A 27450-nucleotide genomic window follows, 5' to 3' on the forward strand; every position below is an offset into this window, starting at 1 on the left:
TTGATATTCGACTTCCCAGGAGCCAAGCCTCTCGTCTACCAAGATCGTTAGTGGGTGGTGACAGTCGCACCCTGTACCAAGTAAATCTATTATTAACAAAACGCTATGGATCTAGACCGAGAAACACTTCCCCTAGTTCAGGGTGATATCTGGCCGTACCAATGAATGCCTGGCCTTACCGAGTTACGGGGGCTAAAACACGCGGACCTCCTGATCCCATAATCCTGGGAATTATATGAGCAATTCTAATAAAACAAACCAACAATGAAACAAGCGCAACCCCATACCACACACAAATTGGCCCATTAGGCGGAAGCACATTTCCGCCACATTGACAGCCAATTTACTCAACCCGAGAAGGGAGAAGTTGGGAGGTCAAATGGAGCCAAGGTCAATATTGGCGTACTGCGAAGACCACAACCAAAAAAGTTCCCCAAGGTCTTAAAGATACATAGGTTTTTAACATTTGCCATATTTTCGTCGGAAGTTTGAAGATGGATTTTGTGTTTTCTGAGAATTCTCTCCATCTTAGGTTTACTTAAAATTTTTTTTTTTTAATTTCCTTCTTTCTTTTTAGAAAAGAGAAAAAGAAAGAAAATAGAACTAATATTTGCACTTGCTCCAAGGCCGTTGCAACTGGGGTGCACAACCGATGTTAAAATATTCAAGAAATATGAGTAAGTTTTAGTGAAAAACGGGTTTTATTTCTTGTTTTTTTGTTCTTAATAATATTTTAAATTTGTTAGATTTAACTAGTAGATACACGATAGAGTAGATGTGTGGAAACTTAAGTAAAACAGAAAAGTATATTTTCCGGGAGAGATAAGGCCACTATGAAAACCATAACTGTGAAGCCAATTCCAAAATCAAGAGGCGAATGCTGCCAAGAAACCTTAGAACCCAAAAGAAAATAAATAACAGGTAGGTCAGGGACGAAGGTAGAAGCCAAGAAGCTCGTCGTTAGTTACGCTGATGTGGTAAAGGCCGTTCGATTGGTAATACTGACGAAAGCATTTCCGTAAGGAGCAGGAAATAATCGAAGATTGCATCGTCATGCAGATGTGCGAGGGATGCAGTAAAGAACTCGTGTTCACCAGGATAGGCTTCCGAACCATGTCCTATACTGGTAAAATGCGAGACGGATAACAGCGCGGATTACCATAGGGCTTACTAATTTCCTGACCTGGCCTGCATTCCCAAAGCCTAATTACTGAGAACATAGACGTCCACAAGCGACCCCGATAAATTTTTAGAAGGAGAAGTGCAAAGGTAAACTCTCCTCTGATTTGACACCGGAATTAGCCGTTAGACTGGCGAAGTTTTTCGAAAGGAAGAAGGCTACCACTGCACTACAGCTCCGGGGCCAACGCCCATTCTGAAATCTAGCAGCTACACCAATTAAAGAGTTGAGTACAATAATTTAGAAATATATAATATAGAGAACACACCATCATCCGTGACCAGCAGACAAGGTGTGCTAGACGATGATGAAGGCGCTGATCAAGAAATGGAAGGTGTTGGATGAACCCGGACACGACATTGAAGGTAGTGGGTAGTCAAGTCATCCTCTCTTAGCTCAGAATGGCCTAGTAATGGCAGCATTCCCTTCGGATGTATACCAAGGGCAGGCAGGCCAAAATTGCCTTTACTTCAAAAGCGGGCAAAAAAGATCCTTTTCATCCTAAATCTTTCAGGCAAACTTGCCTGACATCGTTTGTATTCAAAATGGTGGGGAAAGTCATGTATACAGTGCTGTCAGTGTCATGTACGACTATCATTCGGGAAACATTGATGCAGTTGGCCCAATTTTCAAAGTCATAGATGTAATGATTGCAGACAGTACTGTAACTTATTATCGATATCTATGCTACGATATCATTGGATTTTGATACACAAAAATAATCCGAAACTTTCTGTTCGGATTGCGAAGAATTGGACGACAATCACGAACACATCCGTCAATCATATTGAGACAAATGCATCCTAAATAAAGCAGCGAAAGCGGATCTAGCGCCGTTAATGTGTCGAGCGATATCCAGGTCGGAACCATTGTCGATAGATATTATGCTCCCTAGATATACAGAGTAATCGACGTCTTCGATGCTGTACCCATTAATGAAGGTAAGCAGAATGCGATGAACCGTCAGACTGAGAACTTTGCTTTTTAAGTGTTTATTTTCAGTCCGATTCTCCTTGCCTTCCTTTTTAAATCCAAGCATATGTCCAAGGACCGTGACCCGGTGAGATAGCAAACAAATGTCAACAGTGTGGTCGAAGTGTTTGAGGAAAGATGTACAGTCCATTGAACTCCTCCACGTCCTCTGAACAAGGCAGCATGAAGAACACCGATAACAAGAAGAAATAATATCGGTAACAAGATGCACCCCGGGCGAAGTTGACTTTGCACCTCAAAATACCCCGAGATTTTACCTCGGTGCAGCACTTGATAATCTGCACCATCATATATCGCTCGGATAATAGCTATTAGTTTCTCCGGGATACCCCCCCCCCCTGCATAGAGCACTCCAGATACATTCCCTGTTCATGCTGTCAAAATCCTTCTGGATACCCATGAAGAGAAAATCTAAACTCCATACACTGTTCCTCAGCGCGTTGATGTGGCAACGTAGAAGGACCCAAAGCGAAGACCAGTTTAGTCTCTGTGTATCAAGCTTTCCGGATGTTCTTTGGTAGGCTCCAGGAATATCTTAGCTACTATCTTTCCGATGGCATTGAGCACGCAGATACCCTCCCCGCCTAATCGACGCTCTTAAGACAAATGAACTTCTTTGGAATCCTCACGATCATCTCAAACTGTGTGGGAACGGTCTCAGGAGTGTCGTGTTCAGGAGGCTTTATTCCGCTTCAGTGCTTTGATGGCCAAGATGATTTCTCAGGTGACTAGCCATTTCATCCGCAAGAGGAGAAACTCAAGCAAATGTGATACTATTAAGAACCGCTCCTCCTCAACTGTTTGTTATCGTAGATGAGCTGTCTTCCCGGAGCGTGGCATCAAAGAAGGGTTCAGTTTCGTTAGCGGTCCAATGCTGATCGATATTTTCAGACGGGTTACTCATGTTATTTGCCACCCGATCAGCAAGATAGCCCCTGCCCACTGACAGTTGGATCAAACAAATGGTCGATTTTGAACTTGTCGCTGCTCTCCATCCCTGCGAGAAGTGGCAGATGCAATACGGCCGCCGCGAAGGTAAGCGACCATCAAATGGTGATCCTTTCGAGGTCGATGTAAGCGCCTCTCTTGCTGCGCACATTGAGAAATCAACTCCTAAATCTACTGTTGATCGCACAGTATTCAATCTGGTTGTTCGTACGATGTCGGTTAGTTAAAACCCAGCTGACCTCATGGAAATCCACAGACCTCCCACCATTATCGTTACCGTGGCCATGACCGTACTTCCCCATCACGTTTCCGTCTGTCAGAGGCACCTGGGCATTTAGATCACCCATAACAATCACAATGTCACCATTAGAAAGCCTCCAAATCGTGATCTCTTACGGGACCATGTCAGCGTCTCTCTTGTTATGCACATCCAGAAGAAAGTCCCTAAATCTGCTGATCACAAGGTGCTTACTCTGATTTTTCGTACGATTTCGATCGAGCTGGAAATTCAACTGGCTCTCCGGTAGGCTGTGTGCACCATCAATGTCCCACCATTTACAAGGCAGTATGAACTACAAAAAAATCCCCACGCCCCACGATTGCCGTTATGTTTGCCAAGACCATGCTTTGTTGTCAAAGCTCATCTTGACGTCCAGATCACCCATGATGATCACAATGAGCACTGTACAATAGTAATGCTCCTTAACCTGGACCTGTGTATAGCCCACATATTTCTATTCCTTTTAGTCGCCTTCTGCGACAAGCAGGGCAGACTTTGAGCGTATTCTTATGCCCCACCTCACAAGGTTCATCCTCAGCTCATAGGGTGTGATCCAACACACAGAGCTAACATGCTTACCGGGCTGGTTGGTCAACCACAACTACCCTATATCGCATGAACACTACCCGTGATTGTACACACTACTACCATTGCTAGTGCGGGATATGGTAGTGAACGGACACTTAGGAGACCAAGCAAAGACTGTAATACAGGTCCAGGGTTACACCGATGACATTGTTTTAATTTGTAGGTGCAAATATTACGGTATCCTATGCGAAAGAATCTGAACTGGATGGATCACAAGGGCGGGGCTTCGCTTGGATCCAGCTAAGGTTTCACTAGGAAGCGTAAGCTTGATCACGTGAGACCCATTAGGGTACATGCCATGCACGTGAAGCGCGTAAAAGACGTCAAATATTTAGGGATCATTCTAAACCAAAAACTACTCTGGAAGAAATATGTTGAAAAAAAATATGTCACAAAGCTACAAGGGATCTGATGATTTACAACGAAGTTTCAGTTCTGGAGAGCGTGCCAGTGATCTACCTCATTACCTACTACGCTGATGGATCTCGCGTTGGTGTGACATTCCAATTGGACCAGGGCCTTGAAGTCTGTTAGAGCCCTTCATTCAAGACCGCAAAGGTACACTACAGGACTACAGTATTGCGCTTTTCGATATTATTGCACTGATTTATCTCATCTGCTCATTCACAGCTCAGTCAATTGGTATCTAACATCTAGTCACGATACAAATACCTTTGGCACTAATTACCAATTCTGCTACGATAGACTAACGATTAAAGCACTGAGCTATGTGCCATGGGTAGGAAAGCGTACAGTATAGGCGGAAATATACACCATAAATAGGTCGACTTTCTTCAACTTCTAAAGGAAATATAGGGGGCAAAACTGTACTAGGTGCTTCCTCGAAGCAGTGGTGCTATTCACGATTGTCAACGGGACATCCTACCCTCAGGGGTCGTCAGCAATCCTTAATGCTTAGCTGGCATAACACCTGCGTCTTAAGAAGTAGCCTCGATAAAGTTTCACGGTGAAGAGCGAATAGGATACACTGAGGGTGCCCGAAGCCGTCGGCAACACCTTGTTGCCATCGATGGGGTGATGTGAGCCTAACTCAGTCCAGGTGGTAGTTGTTGCATGTATCAGGAGCCAGCCGCTTTGGTACCCTGGGCGGGTAGCGTGCATTGAACCGGTATTAGTAGAACGCGTTGCCACGAAGAAGTTGATCCGCCCGTGAGCTCCGGGATCAGCTAAGCGTAGGTCAGGTCTGAGGGAACTGGGGTAGGGGCTTTGTCCCCAAGACAAGACTCAACCGAAGAGGATGAAGAGGAACGGTAAAATCAGAATTGATCGAGTGATATGAAGGATATGATTCCGGGCCGCCCTACCAAATGTTACAGATGTTTGAATTATGGGCACAATCTACTGGAGACCTGGCAGAAGGGCAACATGCCGCGAATGCGGTCAAGTAGGCTCTATCGCGAATACCTGCAACGAAAAGGAGAGTTTCAGCGATGCACACATTGTGTGCTCGTCCAGTCTTCAGAGCAGAACTGGAAAGAGCTAGGATGCGAACAACATGATCCGCATACTAACGATAAATATGCACCAGAGTGCAATCACTCAAGAGTTGCTGCCACAGTTCGCTGCGGAGGTTAAAGCTGACCTTGTGCTCATCAGTGAGCAGTACCGAAAGCTTCATGGCTCCCCGACATATCTAGTACTGCTGCTAACTGAGTTCGGAATGCTACCCGCCTTTGGACTCTTGCCCAGGGCCGAGGGGACGGTTTTGTCTCGGTTCGCTGTTTGTGGGTAAGGTTTTTCAGTGTCTATCAATCGCCAAATGAGACAATGTCGGAATTGCGAGGCAGATTTGATTGCCATCTTGGGCACAGAGTAGCGGATCCTGGGCGGGGTGACTTCAATGCCAGGGGACTTGAATGGGCCATGCCTCACCCAGACTCCAGAGGGAAGCGAATTCTCGAAATGGCGGCGAGAACAGAACTTGTAGTTTTAAACACCAGATTTATCCGATCCGGTCCCCAGGCTGCAAGGGAAGCATTCCCGATGTAACCTTCGAGTCGGAATCACAGGTGCTGCTTGTGGACGGGTGGCGAGTTCTGGAAAACATTTCGGCAAGTGACCATCAATATATTGCCTTCGGAGTGGTTGACACAAACTCTCGGTGTACGCCACCCCCAACACCGGGAGGTTTGTAGAAACTCTTGGAACAGGTGGGGCCGGGCTGGAAGGCTCTCCTGAAGGTTGTGGCACTATCATAAATTCTCTAGTTGGAAGGTGGCGAGGCTTGCACTGATTAACAAAGGAAAAGACGACCCTGAGTTCTCGTCTTCATATCAACCACGGGTGGTGCTCCTCGTGACGCTTAACGCCTGAAATGCTTTTACTTCCGTAAGATCGAAAAACATGCTAGGCACACTAGACGATTGTTTCTAGGTGTCGAGCTGTCTCTTACGGATATTAAGGGATTATCTGAGGAACGGCTTCCTGCTCTATGAAACGCTAGAGGGCCGGAGAAGAATTGAGGTCACGTCGTAGGGCAGGGATTCGTCCTATGGCCCGACCATTGGAACGCTTCCTATGATAGTCTGGATAGACTCAACATGCCAGAAGAGTCGCGCCTGGTCGGTTATGCAGATGATGTCGCGGCCGAAATTTTGGCTTTAAGTCGGTTAATGGCATATAGGGGGTCCTGACGCTCTTGGCAAAGAAGGTATATCGTAAGCGTTTTGGACAAGCACAGAGACGGGGTGCTTTGCGGATGGCATCTGCGTACCGCACTGCCTCTAAATCCGTCGTTATGGTGATTTCTTGGCAAAATGAAACAAGACGCAGATGGACTGCGCGGCTCATTGGCAGCTTAGGAAAGGTAGGATGGAATTCATCAGCAACTCTATTTAAACACAGAAGATCTTTTTTGGAGGAGATGCTGATGAGCGCTGACAGGTAGAGTCATGTTGCACATTACGTTCGGGTTCTTACGCAGCAAAGAAGGTAAAGTTCGACCGATAGAGGGGTCGGATGGCAGGGGGTTCCTTTAACTAACGGTTCCCTTCCTCCTCTCCCCTCCCGTTTGGTTAAAGGGGCTCCCTGATTTGAAAGCTCCGCGAGACAGGAGAATTCGGAGAGAATATATGAAAAACAGTTCCAGGTTAGCTCGCTGTGTGCATAAATGCCATCACCTATCCTACCCGGAAAAAAATGGGACATCCTGTATTCTTCATGATTTCCATATAGACGAAACCAACAAGTTTTTAAATTTTCTTACATAAAGAATCCTCAAAACCTTTCATATTTTAAGTTGAATCATTGGCTGATGAGTGTAAATTTATCATGGAATCATTTGTTGTGATTTGGTAATGAAAATAATGCCACCATATGATTGGGGTCGAAAACTAAAACTTTGGACCCTAGGATGGCGGTAACTCTTAAACTCAAGGCCGAAAATGTAAACTTATGGTTGGAATGAAATTAAATTCGAACTTTAATAATTGGCAAAATCGACTGCGTAAGGGGGAGTGGAAAGGAAGCAGTTATTTAATTTTTTTGCTTTGAGACAATCAGTTCGGGCCATATTCCTAACAGAACACATTTGCATATTCCTTAGATTTTTTAAGTATTTTCCACACCCTCTTGGTAATTTTCTGGGGGCGCAGCTGCATGGTAAAGTTAATTGACATAAGTTTAGAAAATTGTTAAAACACCCTGGCATGGTCCTTCAGTTTAGATACCGAGAATGCTTCTTTTTTTGCAGCCTTTATCCCGTTCACAAACAGGTTTTACTTGAGTTCAGATAGCGAGAATTCGGAGCTTTAAACCACAGTTACAATTGACCGGGAGCGTGTCAGTGATTTCCGTAAGTAAAAATCACATAGCGTACCATAAGTCCGACATAAACAAGTCCAGTAACTACTTCGAGATAAGCAGAAAATGGATAAAACCATCTCCAACAAATTGAAAATCATTATATAACCAAAATAACAACTTCAAAAAGTGAGATTCTTGAAAGCCTGGGGATAGCCAGGAACTCACTCAACGGTGAAGGGTAGAGAGTACGAGCACGCAGCACGTAGAGAACGACTTAATTAAAGTGCTCCTCTACCTGCCAGCCATTTTCTCAATGGTGCATTAACAACGGGTTAGTTTAAATAGCCATGAAAAATCTCTTATTTCGTTTTTCAGTTTTACTTTTTTCTCGTCGAGCAAACAAAGCAGCCAAGATTGAAGTACTTTTTCCCAATTACGTTTTACCCGCAATAATGCCATGATTGAAATGATGATTATGACGGCTTGGCTGATGATGATGATGAGCAATGATGATTAAGATTAAGGACTATCTGGCTAGGAGCAACCCTCTAGTCACAACTCAACATTGCTTCATCCATCCATTAGTCTGGAAAAACCTATCTGTTCCGCTGCCTGCGTTGCGGGCTTAAGGGATTCCGAAGTCACTACGAGTCTTATAGGATCTCTACATAGGGTGGGGATTGTGATAAGTAAACGCTTATATGGTAATTTTCGATCGAAAGGTTTTACTTGAGGATAAGAGTGTCAGGTTGGTTGGATTGAGCATGGGGTGAGTGCCTTTCCAATAGACGATGTAGTTTTCTTTCTGGCTTATGTTCGAAATGCTGCTGTGTAGCTTGGCAGTAAGCAAGCAAATAGTCAGGAGTGCCTGGCTGAGAACACCAAAAATGGTGTGTGAGATGAAACACACTTGGGAAATTTATATTCATAACAAATGAGGAGACACACATATGACGAATATCCTTATACACGTTTCTGCTTACAAAGTTACTCATTCAATATACTTGGATAGACCATGCAAGGAAGCAATATGCATATCATAAAGGAACTCATATTCATACGTAGTACGTAGAAAGGCATGCAACGAATATATAATTTGGTTTTCGTTAGATTTTAGTTTTCCTTTATTTTTGGTGCTCGTCTTCAAAGGGATGGAAATAATGTTTCTGCTATGCAGAGTTTTTATAGCATTTTTTCATTTTTCCTACAAAAACTTCGGCGAATTTCAAGTGCAAGAATTACGGAATATCTAAAGTCTTCTTGCTTTTTAACGATTTTTTTCAATGGGATTTGTAATCGCAATTGAGAGGAATATTGCTGAATCAAAGTAAGTAAGATGAGTTTTTGAGCTCTGGCATTACCAAATTCAAAACAGGATGACCGACGCATATTGGGACGAATAACCAACTTGTGTGGAAAAAAACGCTTTATGTGCCTATCTTCTAGGATCTTGATTGTTGATTACGGTTCTGAACTAACATTCGCTTGGAATATCTTACGCTTTTAGATCAACACGTCCACGGGATTTTCTCAAGCGACAGTAAATGGATGAAATGATCCAGACCCAGTTAATAAAATTGTGGAGTAACTATGGCAGTTATTTCCATATATTTCTCCCATATGACAGCACAGGACCCCATTGCCATGAAATCGGATGGTATCTAAATAGCAGCATTTCTAAATTCCGGACTAATCAGCGAAAGCAAATTTAGCGCTGTTGCCTTGACATTTAAGTCACCCACTGCGAATAGCACCGCACAATTGTAAAACTCCTTAACCTTGTTCCTACACCCGATTCTACTACTACTTGGCTTACCTGAGTACAAAAGAACAGTGTAAAGTAGCCCCACTTTCACTTCGCTTATGTACCACATATCTAGGTGATATCGCCGAAATGTTCGCCCAAATTCGAAAAAGCGAGCCTCTTAGCGCCCCTAGATATCGTTGTCGGGAACCGTGCCCCAATTGAATAAAGCAATCAGGGTCAGCTCTATACCGCAAAAGTGGTGAATTTTCCAGTAGGAGAAAAAATCCGAGATTTGCTGGTTGCTAACCCACAAATTTCTACCCTTTTTAGTCGATTTTACAACAAGCGAAGAATACTTTGAGTATATTCTTAAATCCCGGCTAAGCACACTGAAATTCATTCCCACATCATTCAATAAACTAAACTCCTAGGAGACTGGTAGCTCACATCTGCTTGCCGGTGATCCGCATTGGTGAAGACAAACTTGTTCAATCCCTACGTCTTCATAAACCAAGGATTCCCAGGGACGACTGGATAGTGATCAAGGAGTAGGAACCGCCTGTGAATGCTTCGCATAAATAGAGAATATCTGGAGGCACTGGAAAAGATGTACGACAAGATAGAGATGCAAAGGTAAAAGTGTTCCGCTTGTGAAGCCGGAAGGCTACCTGCACTCAGTCCATGCCATCAACGACCACTTGGAGGATATGAAGATCAACGGTCCGACAGGTTCTTTTACAAACAGTTCGTACTGAGCATAGGGTACATAGATCTGCAGCACTTAAAAGGCGCCTCAGTTAATTTGCTGGTTTTCTTCCGAACTTGCTGCGAATTAAAATTAGAGCCCTGGATCGGAGGGACTCAACCCATCAAAAGCTTTCATTGTAAATATACGCTGATCGGGGCAGACCTACAGCATGCACCTTCACTAGAAAGACGCTGCACACTTTCCTGCGTTCGAGCCTGAGGTCCAGCGGTCTAACCTTGTTCAGGTTAGAGCAGGCGGGATGGTGTATATCTCCTCGACTTATATGAGTCACCACGGATCAACTTCACAAGAAGCACTACAATATTCGAAATGAGAGAGACCAACCTCTTGATAAGCTACGACGCCAGTTCGGAAAACGATGAAAGAATTGAGTCCCTCTCTGAGTTTAATATTTACACAAACCTATGGGTTAGTAACATGGACAGTACCCCTTCTTTTCTTTCGCTAGTTTGGAGAAATCTGATGATTGGGAGGAGTCATTGATGTCACCCCAGTGTAGAGAACTGGAAAGACTTCAGATGAACTGACTGGATGAAGTTTGGTAAAGCTATCAAGAATAAACTGTCCGGTGCTCACGGTTGTAACATTTGTATGACAGACGAACTAGAATCAAGAAACTCAAGAACCGCCCTTGAAGTCTCGGCTCCTGCAAAGTACACCTTAAAGACATTGTCTCCATAGTGAAATGAAAATCCGCCCAATTTTAGAAAGCCGACCATACAAAGACTGCAGGTACGATCTGTTAAGATGGCTAGGAAACGGTGCTGGGTGGACTATTGTCTGAACTTTGGAAATGCCAGCGATTCTGCGAGATTCAGTAAGATTTTGTGCAAGAAACAAAGGACCACATCCTTTCTTAAAAAGTCGGAAAACTCTTGGACGAAATCTTATGGTGATGCCCTGAAGCTGCTAACGCATACGTATTTCCCTGCTCGCGAAGGGGGCTGTGATTCAAAACTATGCATGGAGAGTATGCACCGCCACTCGCGTTGGGCCGTAAACAGCTTCTCCCTATAAAAATCTCCTTGCACGGACGCCACAATGCCAGTTATGCTACAGAAACAACAATACACGATTGTGCCATAGCTTATATAGATTTACCGTGGCCTGTAGAGATTTAGCGGAGCTTGTTTTCGTTCGTTTCTATTCCAAAAGAACGCAGGGGCGGCACAATTCCGCGAAAGACTTTCGTCTGATAAGGCATACCGCTTTCGTATCGAAGAACCTAGGGGGCATAGAAACCGGTAATAAGCACAATTGAGCAGTCGCTGCAATACAATACGCTAGCTCCCTTCTTGGATATAAAGTGAGCATTCAACAAAGTTAATAAAAAAGCCACCAAGGAGGATCTGCCAGAATAGGATTGAATGATAGTACTCGTATGCATGCTAAGAACAAGAATAATCCAATTTAATTTTGGGAGATAGTCATTTGACCATAGATGTAAGGGCAACAGAGAGAGGTCTCAGGGAAGTCCCATCTGCCGACACTTGGTGATATTAGTGTCCCCCTGCTTTCCTCCATTGTGAATGAGATTATGGAGGACGCATTGGGAAAGGTGTGCGTGCCAGCGGCAAGACGGGGACTTGAAATTAATCCAACCAAAGGGAACTGTTGCTATTTACCTCCACAGCGAGCATACTGGCATATCACCTTTCACGACGAATTGAACAAACATTCTTTCAATGTGAAGTATCTGGGTGTGATCCTGGATCCTAAGTTAAATAGTAGCTAACAAAGAACTGAAGGCTTGTAAGATGAACTTTGTAAGGAAATGTACTCTTCAGTTGATGACGCTTTTCTCGCGATGTATAGAGGCCTGGTTCGTCCCATTGGCACGTGTGTTCCTATTGAGGGGTAGCAGGCGCTGATCAAAAAATACAAAAAAATCAAACTTAATAGAATTTCAGAACTTCGGATGCAGGCTCTACTGAAAACTGCAGTGCTGACCGCCAGATATTCTCAAACTACTCCAACACTTTCAACACATTAAATACACTACAGCGTACACTACTGTCAAACTACGTGAGTACGGATGTTGAATAGCAAAGCCTTATGGCCATAGTAATATCCTAGACGAACCACCTCGAGAACTCATTTTCGGCGGATTAGTCACATGCAAAGCAAGCTTCAAGAGAAATTTTGCTGTGGGCCTTCTAACCAGGGCAGAGCGGAAAACCCCCGAAATGTAGTAAGATTTTAACACAGTATTCTGCGTCAATCGAGGAACATGTGATCCTCCGATAGCAAGATTCGATCGCAAGACCTTTTGTGCCACACGCGTGCAAATACTTACATGATTAAAGCGGTATGCATGGGAGAGTTAGGTAGATTCGGCATACCCGACAATTTGCTTTGGCAGAGTTGCGGAAAAGAGTGAAAAATCCTTAGCCTATTCCTGTGCGGTTGGCTAGCTTTAGCTATAGGCAGGCTGGCAGCACCGGGTAAACAATTCTTTGGGGAACTCAAAGAGTTGCAGATTGGGTGAGCTGTTACCCTTCGAAAATGCTACGAGCCGACTCTGAAGATCGGAATCGAATGAATTTTGCTCTTCTTTGGGAAATGTAGACTGTAAGAAGGTGCACGTTAAATATTGCGAAAAGAACTCGAAATTGTCAGCTGTAAGTTCTGATCATATGCAATCCTGGGATGATGTATTTAATAACAATTCTGATTATTGTAACTAACATTAAAGGAATGGATTATATGGATTGGTAGTTATATTTTTTTTAATTAGAACACGATGAGTTAATGCCCACAGAGAGGATGGAATTCCGAAGGTTCGACCGTCGAACCGGAAGACCGAGTGCGGTGGCGAGTGATTTTGCATTGATTAATCTATCAATATCAATTCTGTCTTCGTTAGCGCATTGTAGGCGCCAAAGCACAACACGGCTACATGATAGCTAACGACAGCTTTGAGGATCCCCAATGGTAAAATTAAGCGAAACTGATGAAACTCGATTGGTAATTCGGCGACCCTAGGTGCCAATGCCTTTAGCATGCAAGTGCAAGTGAAACTCATGTTGGCTATTTCCGGCTCTTCCGTTGACATCTGCCTTGACCTACTTAACCAATTTGGCATTATACCTTTTTCTCTTTTCTCTCTCTCTAACTAATCTATACACAACGTTCACAATTCGGAATTTTCGGATCCTGGATCCCAGGTTCTAATTTACTTCCTGCATTCCGCGTGCTTGCAGGATGTGCTCCCAAGCTTGAACCTATCCTTATGTTATGATGTCCTTAAAATACTGATCCTCTATTGATTGTAAAGCCTCGGAGAAATGCTAAGATGTTTACCTCAGCCGACGCGGCAGGACAGAACCTAGTCTTGTCGAGAAATGAGCAAATATTCTTGGCGCATGGACCGCATCAGGGCGTGAATAAATAAGGCTGAACAAACCAAATACGCGCCTGCACACTAAATATTGGTACCCTCGTTGGAAAGGCCGAGGAACTCGCAAATCTATGGTGCGAAAGACTGCGATATAGAACGCGAAGGCGATAAAAATTGGTATTAAGTTTTCTATTTTGGTAGCTCACACATTCAACATGATGTTGGTCCCCCCATTTCTCAAGATCGACGAGATGTTTCTAAAGAAGTCAGGGGATCTGATAACCGATTTTCTCATCTTGCTGCATTTTATAGTGGGAACAGTAAAACAGTAATCCTCATATATTCTCATAGGACGCCGACATTTTATCATAGCCCTCTTTCTTGTGAATCAGGCCACTTTTAAAACAGCGTGAGGAACTCATTGGCCCACCGCGCATTAAATGATGGTGTTTTCGGGAGAAAAGAGAAGTAATGATTTCACTTACGCGACTGCCAACAATTAAAAATGTTGGGGAATTCTAAAGCCTGTTCCAATATAAAAAAAATCAAGGCAATCCAAGATGTCAGGATTAGTATTATCATCGATGTTGACGGGAAGCGACCAACAGGCCGGCCGTCTTTTCTGGATTCTACATTAACCGAAACTATGAACGGTCACGTAGAAGGTAAGGTCAAGGCTCTTGATCAGTTTATAAAGGAGTTGACCGCGGGGTCAATAAAATTGTGTGCGTACATGTCTGAAGTCTTATACTGAGGTTAGGCTCTGGAATGCGACATTTTGAATATTGGGGCTTATGCGTGTTGTGTAGCACACAGGACCGGCCCGTTATAAGAATTCCAGATTGCATTCGGATTGCAAGTGTTTCAGTATATACCTCAACTGACGAATTCCTGATATGCGCATGCTTACCTGCACTCTTAGAAACGAGATCCGAGCCTTCGGTGTCTCAGGGCGGTGGCACTCAGGGAGGGGAAGAAATTCCTCCCCTGAGAAGTTGAGAGGTCGAGGAGAGCATGGCGAGGCTCAGGTCTCGGAAGTCACCTGGCTGGGATGGGATGACAGGCGTCTTTGGAATCTTTGTAGATTTCAAAGGCGCATTTGATTGCCTAAGTTGGTCGTCTGTGTTGTTAAAGCTTTGTGAGTGTGACTGCTGGGAATTAGCTCTGTAGAAGAGCTACTTCCATGGTAGAAAAGCATTCCTCCAAGGTGTCAATGAACGTGTGTGGCTGAATGTGGAGCGCGGCTACTCACAGGGATCTATCGTGAGTCCATTTATACGGAATCTGATGATGGACGAACTGTTTGGTGAGCTTTCAACCGTTGCTGAGTGTGTTGCCTACGCGGATGATCTCCTCAATCTTGTTGAGGGGAACACTCGCGTGAGGTCGAACAGCGGGGTACTGAGTACATGCGCATCGTCAACTCGTGGGCTTTAAAAGTCGGTGTCGCGATCTCAACGGGAAAAACCGTCGCGATGATGCTAAAAGGCTACCTACGTCGTACGCCGTGTGTAAACCTTAATGGAGTTCCATTGAAATACCGGAAGAAAGTGACATACTTGGGAGTCACGATCGCGTAACGCATGTACTTGTGTCTCCACCTGTGCGAGCTCAAGCCACGCTTGATTAAATTGATATGTATGTTGAGGCAGGTTATGAGGTGTGAATGGGGTCTAAGCAGGAGAGCTGCTGAATCTATTTATGTGGGACTCTTTCTTGCGTGTTGTACGTACGGGTCCCCTATGTTGTATGATTTGGCATTGACTGTGCAGGGCAGGCAGCTGCTCTACGCTTGTCAGCGAGTGGCTTTGCGTCTTCCTGTGTGTCGTACGGTATCGACCGACGCCATGCAGGTCTTGGTAGGTGTTCCTCCTCTTGATCTGGAGGTAGTCCAGCGTGCCACGGTCTACAGGATCAGGAGGGGTGTACCTTTGCTGCAAACGGATTTAGCTTGTGATGTACAAGTGGAAGGGTTAGGACCGCTTGCGGTCAAAAGGCTGTTAAATGAGATTGTAACATTTAAGTGGCAGCTTAGATGGGATGAATGTGGGAAAGGTCGTGTCACGTATGAGTACATTTGAAACGTGTCTGCCAGAGGAAGTTCCGCCGTGGACTTCGGACTCGAGATGGGCTTCCTCCTGACGGAATGAATGAGTTCCTCTTCGAGCGCAACCTTGCCTCCAGTCAGGGCTGTGTTTTATGTGGGGCAGACTCGGAGGACTGGTTACATGTTCTCTGTATCTGTTCAGCGTACCGTGACATCCGCAATCTAGACGACATGGGCGTTTACGTGGTGAACGGTATCTTCGATGTTAGCCAGTGCCTTGCTAGCAGTGGGACACTTAAATGCGCTAATGAGTTCGCGCGGGCTGCCTTCCGACAAAGGAGGGAGCCTCTCGACGCTGCTTCGCCTGCAGTTGATGGGCGATTGGCCTAGTGGCCACGGTGGTCAACCACCAGTCTTGCGTGTTTAGTGTTAGTGTTGTCTTGTGATGTCCTTTGTGTTGTATTGTACGCAGAGCGGTAGTTAGCTGGTGAAAGGTTCCGTTGCGGTTCTCCGGTTCGGGCTGATTTCAGTTAACCCGTTGGGGAGTTCCGTCCCCACGTACTCGAGGAGGGCGATCAGACCCGAGTCTGCAAGGGACTCATCTGAAGTGGCTCTGCCACGGAGCCTCACCGGAGGTTAACTGGTGCCATGGGAACCGGGATGGCCCTCTGAGAGCATATGCTCCAGGAGAATGTGGCCTCGGCCCGGTTATTTGCGGTTGGCCCATAGTGGGAGTTTCATGGTGGTTGTGCTTATGCCTACATTGCGGGCAGAGCTCCTCGAAGCTCAAGCGTGGAGTTGCGCTTTACAACTCGGGTGCCGTACCCCTTAATTGCGGCAGAGGTGTTAGATAGACCTCGCATCCACTGGTATGAATGCTGAGCCTGCACTCAGAATAAACCAGTACCGCTGTGCTAGTCATGGTTTTCTTGTAGGTTTTGCTTCATCCCATGTGACAAGCCATACACAATGCCACATGCTAGCAGCTATGTCCTATGTCCACGCACCCGCACACCAATGCATTGCATCACATACACGGCACTAACAACAGACTTAAGGAGGTAATCCCGTGTGAAGGCCGTTTTTTGTTTTTTTTTTAGATTTTTTTTGTGAAGAACTGGATAAAGATACAAATACGAATTTGATCTTGAGCACGCATGGTATTTTTTTCAGCCCAATCGCATAGTTCATTACTGAAATACACAGCATTTTATACCCCCACCTCCAAAAAAAGGTGTTTTTCTGCAGCCACGCTAGAGGGCGCTGTGATCATCTTAAAGAAAAAAAAAAGTAAATGGCATTTTAACGTGCAGATTTGACTACAGTTCCCAAACTAGGATTATTAAAAAATATTAAAAGCTAAATTTTTGGTGCCCTGTTAAACTTTTTTTTGTGAATTTTGGTGTTTTTTCAATGAATTTTGGTGTTTTTTCAATGAGTTTTGGTGTTTTTTCAATGAATGAAAAACAACCACTGAATGAATCGCAATTATCCTAGTTTGCTGGCCGTAAAAATATGTTCCGATTAAGACGTGAAAATTTTAAAAAATTTCATTGGATTTTGGGCTATGGTGGCAGCCGATTTTCAACATGCAGTTTCGAGAAAAACGCATTTAAAAAGTAGAATGCGATTTTTAGCCATAAAATCTTAACTGACAATTAATCTGCCATACATAATCCATAAACCTTAGGTTTCTTGAAGAAACACATGTATAGCCTTGTCTTCAATTCTTGTTCTTTTAGCGAAGTCATTCGAACGTCATTCGGACCGATAAATACGAGCTTTATTACGGCGATCGACATAAATCTGTGTTTAACACTATAAGTTCCGAACGACTCCGAATATCAAAAAATCACTTTACCCATATATTGTACACTATATCTGGATACACTTGATGCAAAAAAAAAGATTCCTCGGATCCAACACGCGGGATGACCCCCTTAATGCGGGGAATTTTTCTCGCGCATTTATCGCAAACCGGTCGAACATACGCAAAGATTTTTCTGCATCATAGAATTTCGAACAATGAGCTGGGAGATGAGTCTCCTGTGTTTACTGTTCTTGGAGCACAGTAATAAGATATTTACCAATGAGAAACTGGTTGATGAACAGAGATGTACTATAGAAGTACTATAGAACGTAGTGATACTATAAATACGATCCGCTGCGAAGAAATTAAGCGATCGGGCCTGGCGTTCCAGTACCGAATTGTTATTATAGCTTGGCTGGTCGTTAGTTTCGGCATAGTGAGCATAGGCAATGTACAATGCTACAGGAGTTAACACACGTTACTGCTGAGTTAAGTTATTGAGGTAATGTCGCTTAACTAGTTAGTAAGAGGGAGAAAATATCAGCAAACTAGTCTGAAATGATCTAACACCCGAATTATTTATTATGATATGGATAATTGCTGGAGCCAAAGTGACAAATTTTACAAAGGATTTTTAGGAGCAGAGAATCCTCACATTTAGTAACCATTTTCTGATTTCTCTGTAGTTATCGAATTCCCTTTATAGAGTATATGCAGGTCTACTCTCGTAGTTGGCTCTAAGATTGCCAGCGATGGGGGACTTCGTAGGTAAAACTGACATCTTAAATTCTTGCACCTATGATATTTCACGCTGATGACCGACTTGATTTCGTTTTGTCCAGTCTCATAATATTGCGTGTAAAATAATGTCTTCCGGGACAGAGTCTATCGAATAAAGAACAAAGTTAATGTAAAAGTCAGATTTGATTCGATGAGTTAGATGAACGTTTAAAAGGCAAATAAACTTCTTAGAGATCAACGGCACAACAACCGGTATCCGGTCTAGGGCTGCCTTAATAAGGAACTCCAGACATCCCGGTTTTGCGCCGAGGTCCACCGATTCGATATCTCTGCCTGGCGTCCTGGCCTACGCCATCGCTCCATCTTAGGCAGAGTCTGCCTCGTCTTCTTTTTCTACCATAGATATTGCCCTTATAGATTTTCGGGGCTGGATCATGCTCATCCATACGGATTAAGTCGTAGCCAAAGGAAAACCGTAAATTTAGATAACTGTCAGAAACGAAACATAGGCTTTGCGTTATATTATGCTCAGCCAACACTGCAAATAGTAATCAGCAATTGAAGAGCTAGTTCATCCCCGATTGATTACAAAATCAGCTATGGGGAAGAAAGGTATTATTTTTATGTTTTTTAATAGACCTTATTAAAGATAGCTTACTGTTTGCCTTCTTTTCTTCCTTTTTAAGGTTTTGTGTAAACACAAACCTTATTAAAATCGGTTTACTGTCTGTCTTTCTGTCTGTCTGTCTATCTGTCCGTCACACGCATTTTTTTCGGAGAAGGTTGCAGCGATTGGCATCAAATTTGGTAGAAAGGTGGGAACTGTGAACATTCACGCATATAGTGAGTTACATCCTTTTACGTTAAATTTAAGGGGGTTCCGCATACATGCAAAAGGGGGGTGTAAACTTTTTTTTCATTATCAAGTTAAAGGTCTCGGTGAGTACTTTTCGAAGCCGGTATTCGTTTTGACATTTGTTGAAAAGGTGGGGAGTGCGGGGGTTGAAAGTGATCATTTTTTTAACGAACCCACTACTTAACCGAAAGATCTCAAAAAAATCAAGGGGCTGCCGCTATATGGTGTCTAGGCTCCGAAATACCCTCCTTACCGATACCTGCTTAAACAAAGTTAATAATAGTATATTACTATAATTTTTAGTAATTGACAGGAAAAACCCCCTTAAGTTCATCCTAGAATCACAAAATTTTGCACTACCAAAATTTAGCCTACTGCATAGAGCATGACCCTGCCAAATTTGGTGAAAATCGCACTATTACTAACAAAGTTATACTAGGTCAAAACTGCCGCTTCTGTGCAAATTCAAGACTATGAATGTCAATATCACTTGAAAGTGGATATTTTCACATAGTATATGCATATTTTACGTGCTGCATGCTAATGGGACAAAGCACACTCAAATCTCTTTATAAAAGAAATACACAAAACCTTTCATACCTGAAGCGTCTAGCTTCCGGTTTCCCGACTTGTTAAGAATTTTGGTGGGAAGGTGGGGACTATGAACTTTCACACATATAGTGAGTTACATCATTCTACGTCCAATTGAAGGGAGGGTCCCCATACATGCAAAAGAACCAAATATAGACATTAGTACTTTCCGAAGCCGATTCTTAGGTTTCACATTTGTTGGAAACGTGGGAGTGCGTGATCATTTCTTTCACGGATCTATTCTCAGAAACTACCCAACCCAAAAATCTGACAAAAATCAGTAGGCTGCCACTATATGGTGTCTAGGCTCCGAAATACCCTCCATACCAATATCTGTTCAAATAAAGTTAATAACATTATATAACTATAAGTTTTGATGATTGATCGTAAAATCCTCTTAATTTCATCGTAGAATCACGCAGCAATGTAGGGTACAACGAAGAATATGATTCTACCAAGTTTAATAGAAATCGCACTACTGCAAACGAAGTTATAATACGTCAAATTTGCCGCTTCTGTGAAAATTATAGATTTTGAATATTAGTAGCACGCGGTGGATATTCTCACATAATATATGCATATATTACCTGCTATGTAGATACTAATGGAACAAATGTCCACTCAGACGTCTTTATAAAAGAAATTCACAAAACCTTTCATATCTGAAGCATTCAGTTCCTGTTTCCCGACTTGTTTTGAAAGTGATGCTAATTTTGAAACAAGTCGGGAACCCGAAATCTCAACGCTTCAGTTCTATAAGTTTTTGTGTATTTCTTGTGTAAGTATATTTGAGTGCAGAACTATTCCATGTTTACGTTGCTCGTAATGTATATGCATTTAGCATATCAAACTACTAACTGTAGTGTGATATTGACATTTAGTGTCTTGGGTTACAAGAAAATTTTTGTGACTCTAGGATAAACTAAAGGGGGTCTCTAGTCAATTTCCTTAAAACAATTCTTCGTTTTATAAGCCTATATGCCTATTAAACGGCATCGGAAAACTTTTGGAACAGGTCCTCGACAAAAGGTTTGCACCGACCACAGAAAGGGGGTGGACTCTTGGACAGGCAATTCGGATTCCGAAAAGCAAGATCGACTGTCAATAATTGCAGAAGAAGCAATGGAGGCTAATAAACCCAGCGCGGTAGTTACTGTCTATGAGAAGAATGCTTTCAAACTGGTGTAAAATAATTGAAGCCTTAGCAAAATTAAGCTCTCAAAAATACCTTGTGCGGATCATCATAAAATTTCTCCGGGAGAGGGTATATTGTGTCATGGTTCGAACGATGGATCTAAAGCACATCGGACAACCTGTGTGTATTACGGAAATGGTAGCCTCGCGAGGCATGCGAAGAATAAGGAGGTGGAGGTGGTTATACGACCGCCAATGTGAAGCATATCTTTTAGGTGCATTACGTGGTACCCTTGCCCTAACTGAGACTCCATAGAGCAAGAAAGTGGTCACCGCCCTGGATATACCTATAAGCAGTATACTAAACTACTGCAGACATTCTATATTCGTCTATCTTCGCGCTCTAGTATCTGATGGGTGGTTTGGAAATGATGTTATGATTCCCAAGCACTAACTACTTCATAATATTCATAAGTACCCTTGCCACGAATTGCATTATCGATCAAGTAATGTTGATATACATGATTGATATGGTTTGACAGAAGCCATACAGCCGATAAAAAAGACCTTTCTGGCCTTCATCCTTTTTGTCTGTTTTTTGTTGATAGATAGATAGTTCGATTTTCAATCTCGAATGTACAATACCATAGTACCGACTGCGAAATAAGTATTTGGAAATGAAGCGCCAAGTTCTAAGGTTAACGGTTGGATAACGAAATACCATTAGTGCAACTCTGCACAATATTCTCTCAAAATGTTTACTCAGAAAAAAAATCTTTTCCTGCAAGTACATACATATGTATATGAATGTTAGGAAAAGACAGAACTGTCGAATTTCAGAGTTTTCTCCACTTGCTTTTTTCCGATGAAATTTAGTAAAGAAGACACATTCCCAGCACAATTTTTGCATTCGACTTTCAGTGCTTACATGAATGCATATCAAGTAACGAGGAAGAAGATATGATCCCATCTGAATATACTGGCGAATGGTACGAGTTTAAGTGAGTATCGTTTTATTTGATTTAACTTTCTCTTCCCTCTTATTTTAGTAACATGTTCCAAGGGGCCAGTAGATAATTCTATGTTGCTTCCCAATTTTCTTCATCTAAGAGCTGAACTATGTACCTATATTGCTATGTCTGCGCAAAAAGTACATAGTATCTGACCTATGTCGAATTTCATCTCTTTAGTAAGGTGAGTCGTGACGTCGATATTATTGGCTGGGAAGGACCTGGAATTGCAAATCTGATACGATTATTAAGGATTCAAATAGACTCTTCTTATAAACTACGTATTATGTTCGCTTGACTGATTTAGATTCGGGTATGTGAATAGGGTATCATCTTGCGTATTTGTCGTATGAGGAGCTTTATGAACGTGGCTAAAATTTCAAAACTTCTCTTCATGCATATCCAGGTTCCAAGATATAAGTCCATATTGAACACATAAATACTATTCAAATCCTAAACAATGAAATAACATATTATATATTAAGGCTTATTGCGTACATACGCACATATTTATAGGTATCTAGATTGAAGAACGCAGCTTTCTGCGCGCGAATCAACATATTTTCGCTTTACATCGCAGACGAAAGTGTACAGATATATAAGTAAATATATCTAAGTCGAATATTGGTCTACACTTTATTTCTTTCTAATAGATGGAGGTGGACATCTTAATAAGACGTTGCTGCACCTGATTACAGCAGTATATGGGATTCTCGCCCACTAAAACATCCCCCCTTCTCCACCCATATCTCTGTGGGATCATCAAGAAGTATTACTTCGCGGGGAGTGTTCTGGTCTACACCGGAACGATTTTGTCACGTGTCTGTTGCTTTCCGGGTTCGATCCAATTCCTGAAGATTTCCATGTATTGCAGTTATTGTTCCGCTAATCGAATTCCAATTTGCGATCTCAGCATCTCCTCCACGAGGTTATGTGGTGGTTTAACCAATCTTTCTCATCCAGGGATCTAAAGATGAACTGCTTTTTCTCATGCGTAGTTCAAGTGCCCTTAAAGCTAAACAAACAGGCATCGATCATTACTCCAAGGTATCTAACGTTCGTTTTTGAAACGACCTTGTGATTACCAATATGGTACAGTATTTTTTTTCTGCAATTGATAATAAGGACTACCTACGTTGAGCTAAATAACCAGGGACACCTAGTGTAGCCAGGATGCCCAGAATCCACACTCAGTTGACCGAATGAAAGCATTCCCGACACCTAGCGTTAACACCACCCTTACTAATGGCCAACGCCTCGCGAACCAGATCCACCACCTTTGCATCGACCGTGGAACGGGCTCTCCGAACCCTATACTGCCGCTCCGACAGATAATCCGCTCAACAAACGGCAGCCTGTTTCCAACAACTTCTCCATAGTGTCTAAAAGATTTCGCGATATGAAGAAGGTACGCTGGGTGACTTTTCAAGACTGGGTTCCACTTTTTTCCTGTTGTAAAACAATTGTGATTGTGAGAGTCGTAAACATTTGGGGTGATTTTTTCCAAAGAATCTTCTTCATTACAACCTTATAATAGCCCTGGTCGGCTTTGTCTTTCCGAAAGATATGGGGGAATGGCATATCTCCTTTCTTCGAAATAATGATTATTTTCCGACGAATCTCCTTTTTCTGCTTTTGCCGTTTCTATCTGCCTCTCTTTGACCGTTGCTTACCATTGGATTTACCAACTGGTGACTCTTCCCTTCTTGTCAATGTTGAGGCCGTAATCAAAGGACTACCAACTTTTCCAAAAACTTCCGTCAACTTACTTTTCTTCGGCGAGGAAGCTGTCCCTACTGCGTTTCCCCAGGTTCCCGCCTACCTTTTGTTGAGGGAGGCACCTGCTTTTCTCATGTGACTACCGCTTGGGCTTTCTTCTCTTCTACTGCCTACAGGACAACTCAATGCCTCGTTTCAACACTATGATATTTTAGTGGATATTCTGTCGAATAGTAAGTACATATATGTATACCCATTTAAATTGATCACTGCTTCTGAACTCTGTACACAATCATATGTATGTACGTATGTCTCGAGAAACTGAGACTGATATGTAAATAGAAAGAATAAATATAAGATGGACGCGTCAGACAATCACTCAATATTTGCTCTGAGTATCTAAGGCTATTCACTTTATTATGATGCTGACATACATACATAAGTACATTATGCAAAACATATTATATATTACATGTACGATGCATAGGATGCAATAAGTTTACACCAAATGGAAATCATCTACCTACAATTATTGTGTTAATAATTGTGGGATTTTAATTAACTCAGGGCATACTTTAATTAATATTTCATAGATCTACATAACAGACGTCTTAGAAACCCCGAGTGAGTAAAGGAAAAAAAGATGGAAGTGGGAAATTAAAAGTTAAAATTTTGTCTATATTTAGATTAACTAACGATTGTGAAGCAAATGTTTTAACCCTCAACAAAAAATAAGGATATTTCTTAGTCAGCTTTTTAAAGAGAATAGAAATAATGAATAGAATAGTTTTCGGTTGTACTTTGGAGGCTACCTGGCTAACGAAGAAACCCGCCATGTCACAATCCTGGGCATACATTTTGCGAATGTTGCCGAAGAACGGCTTTAACGTTTCAGTCTCTAACAGTTCGAAGAACAGAAGGAGCCCTGGCCGAATTAGATGCGAAATTTCTTACGTAGGAAGCTTACCAGAATATACGGTTGTTTAGAGGATTACCAACTTTGTCCTGAAAATGTGAAATGACGCAGGGCGCCACATAAGACCGATTGCTTGCTTGCTGACCTTATACAAACATATAACATCCATTATTATTGGCATAATGTACTATATATATTAATACAATAATGCACACCTCGCCATCAACGACATTCTGTCCGAGAAACAGAAGGCCTGCCAAGTTAGATCGAGGGATTTCAGACAGGCATTTAGAGACCAAAGAAGCCTCTTTAGTTTCTATATCGATTAGCTCAGAGCTCTTGAAAGCGACCCGCATTCCTGTTAAACTTTTTGAGGTTAATCATGGAAGGATGGCATATGAGCTTGTCAGTGCACTCATCTGAGAGTACTAACATCTGAAAGTCAACCTGTCAACAGGGGCATTTTGCACTGAGAATAATTGAATTCCCTCTGATTTGGGACCTCCCTTTTATGGGTATTGGATGATGCTATAGTTGATATTGAAGTACCTTCTCTCGGGGAAGAACAAAGTAAGTGTCCTTAATGTGTTTAGCATCCCTCCACTGATATTTGCAATCGGAATATTACCGGATGCGGACTACTGTGTCGGTACCGTCCAAATTCTTCCGTGGACTGGATGAATCTGCCAAGTGGCATCAAAGGCAGGGGATCGACGAAATCAAATCGATGACAATGCGCAGCACTCACGTGAATTATCTCTTTGCTGGGATGAAGAGATTTATATGTGAGATTTTGGGTTCTGTGGTCACCAACCGTGTGTAGAGAAAGCTCGTAAAGAAAGAAAGCAGGCGAAAAATGGTCAGTGCGGAATTTGTGGTTCGTCGTTGGAGACGTTGGACCATCTTATTTCTTACTGCTCTGTGATGGCGCCTCTGTAATACACGATATGAATCGCTAGTAGTACTCGATAGTTCTGCTTACACCGGGAAAGACCGGGAAGTTTAGACCGTCATCATATTTCATGCAGGAAGCTTGACGTACTGTTAGTTAACAAGACGGGTAGCCCTGCATGTATTATTCGAATTGCCATTCACCATAATAGCGATATTGAAAGGAAATGAATTATGATCCGCTGGTTCGGAAAAACAAAGAGATTTGGAGCCTTGAGAAAGTATTGTACCCAAATATCATATGGATTCTGTAAATATGTTGGAACTCTCACTAAGAAGAGATGTACTATTTCGAAAATACATTCGATGTTGCCTCCTGAATATATAAAAACATTTATTACTTCACTTGAAATGATCTTGTAGAATTTTTTGAAAAAAAATCTTTAAATATTCTCGCTCAAATTAAATTGAAAAATCTTTTCGTTATCTTCAAGATGAACAACAACATTAATGTCTTGTTTCTCAGTAAAACAGTCATCGAATTTGCTTCCAGACGGCGCTAAACCAACGCAAAATTAGTTTTCGAAGAAAATGTAGATAATGAAAAGGATAGCATGAAAAAAATTCAAGAATTGAAGATTTACAACCTGATAAATACCAAAATAGCCATCAACATCTGTACCTTTTCTGATGCTTTTTTGATATGTTATCACCATTAAGTTATCGAATCGGAATTAGTCAATGGTATGAAAACTTACCGTCTTCAATGCGCAGCAACCCGTATCTGATCTAGGACTGCCACAATTAGAAACTCCAAGCATTCCGTTTTTGCGCCGAGGTCCACCAATCCCTGCACACTGTCAGGCGTCCTGGCCTACGCTATCGCTCCGCCTCAGGCAAGGTCTGTCACGTCTTCTTTTTCTACTATAGACATTGTCCTTATACTCTTTCAAATAGGAAAAGACACAATGGAGCAATGGATTAACTAGTAAAGAAGGGATCAGAAACGTTGCTTTGTTCTGTGTTGTTGTTTCGAAGATTGACTTGATTGCACTAAATGAGAGTTGCTTTAACACCTGTTGATAGCGAGTGTAAATGTATTGGTGCGATACGCCAAATTCGAATTTTCATTTCATGCTGTTTCGTTTGTTTTTGTGAAGAAATGGAACGGCTCGATACTCGTATCTTTGGTTGTAAACCTTAAGCTGCAGACATTCTCTGACTATTCTGATGAAGCCATCGGCCTCCACCAAAAAATTGCAAAAAGGAACAATGAAGCAGGCCTGCAGACTAATGAAGCCTCCAAATTTGATGATATTAAAATAAAGTGTTTCGAATACAGTCAGAAAATCGGAGGCCGGAATTATGTGGGGTTCCCTATTATCCGTTTTTAAGGTTTTGTGTAAAATAAAACCTTATTAAAATCGATTCTGTCTGTCTGTCTGTCACGCGCACTTTTCTCCAAAACGGCTAAACCGATCCGAACGAAATTTGGTAGACCGATGGGAACTATGAAATCCCACGCATACAGCGAGTGATACAAATTTAAGGTGGAGTTTAAAGGGGGCTTCCCATACATCCGAAGGGAGTTTAGAATTTTTTTTCCAGTGGATATAGTCGGGTGGGGTATCAAATGAAAGTAGTTTTGATGTGAATTGTAAAGTGCTCGAGTAAGGAGTCAAAATGTACAAACTTAAAGTGAGACAGGACCCATTTTCGGAAAATACCCAATCCAAAAATCCGCTGCGCTTAGATGAAATCTAGGTCTCAAAATGTATGCCATTCCAATATCTGCTCAAATAAACTTACTAATAGTATATTATTATCCTAGGAATACCGAATTTTGCAGCAGCATAGAAGGCAATATCTTGCATACACAAATTTCATGGAAATTGCGCCATTAACGCCAAAGTTATAGTAGTTCAAACTTTTCACGTGGATCTACTGCTTCTAAAGCCATGAAAATAAGATGCTAACGTCATAATTTACGAGAATAATTGACATTCGAGTGAAATATTAAAATTCCATTCATGAAGAATCTACTTCTCCATAGGTGTCACACGCATTTTTCTCAGAGATGGTTAAAGGGATTGATACCAAATTTGTTAGAAAAGTGGGCACTGTG

The 27450-nt window shown here is 42.4% G+C and overlaps 1 protein-coding gene across 2 annotated transcripts in view; it reads right to left on the reverse strand.

Annotated features, from left to right (window-relative positions):
* Nucleotides 1–27450, reverse strand: part of LOC119650711 (neurotrimin-like) — a 265655-nt gene that overhangs the window by 195579 nt on the left and 42626 nt on the right. The gene's annotated exons all lie outside the window — the stretch shown is intronic.

The sequence above is a fragment of the Hermetia illucens genome, chromosome 3, assembly GCF_905115235.1.
Source record: "Hermetia illucens chromosome 3, iHerIll2.2.curated.20191125, whole genome shotgun sequence".
NCBI lineage: Eukaryota > Metazoa > Arthropoda > Insecta > Diptera > Stratiomyidae > Hermetia > Hermetia illucens.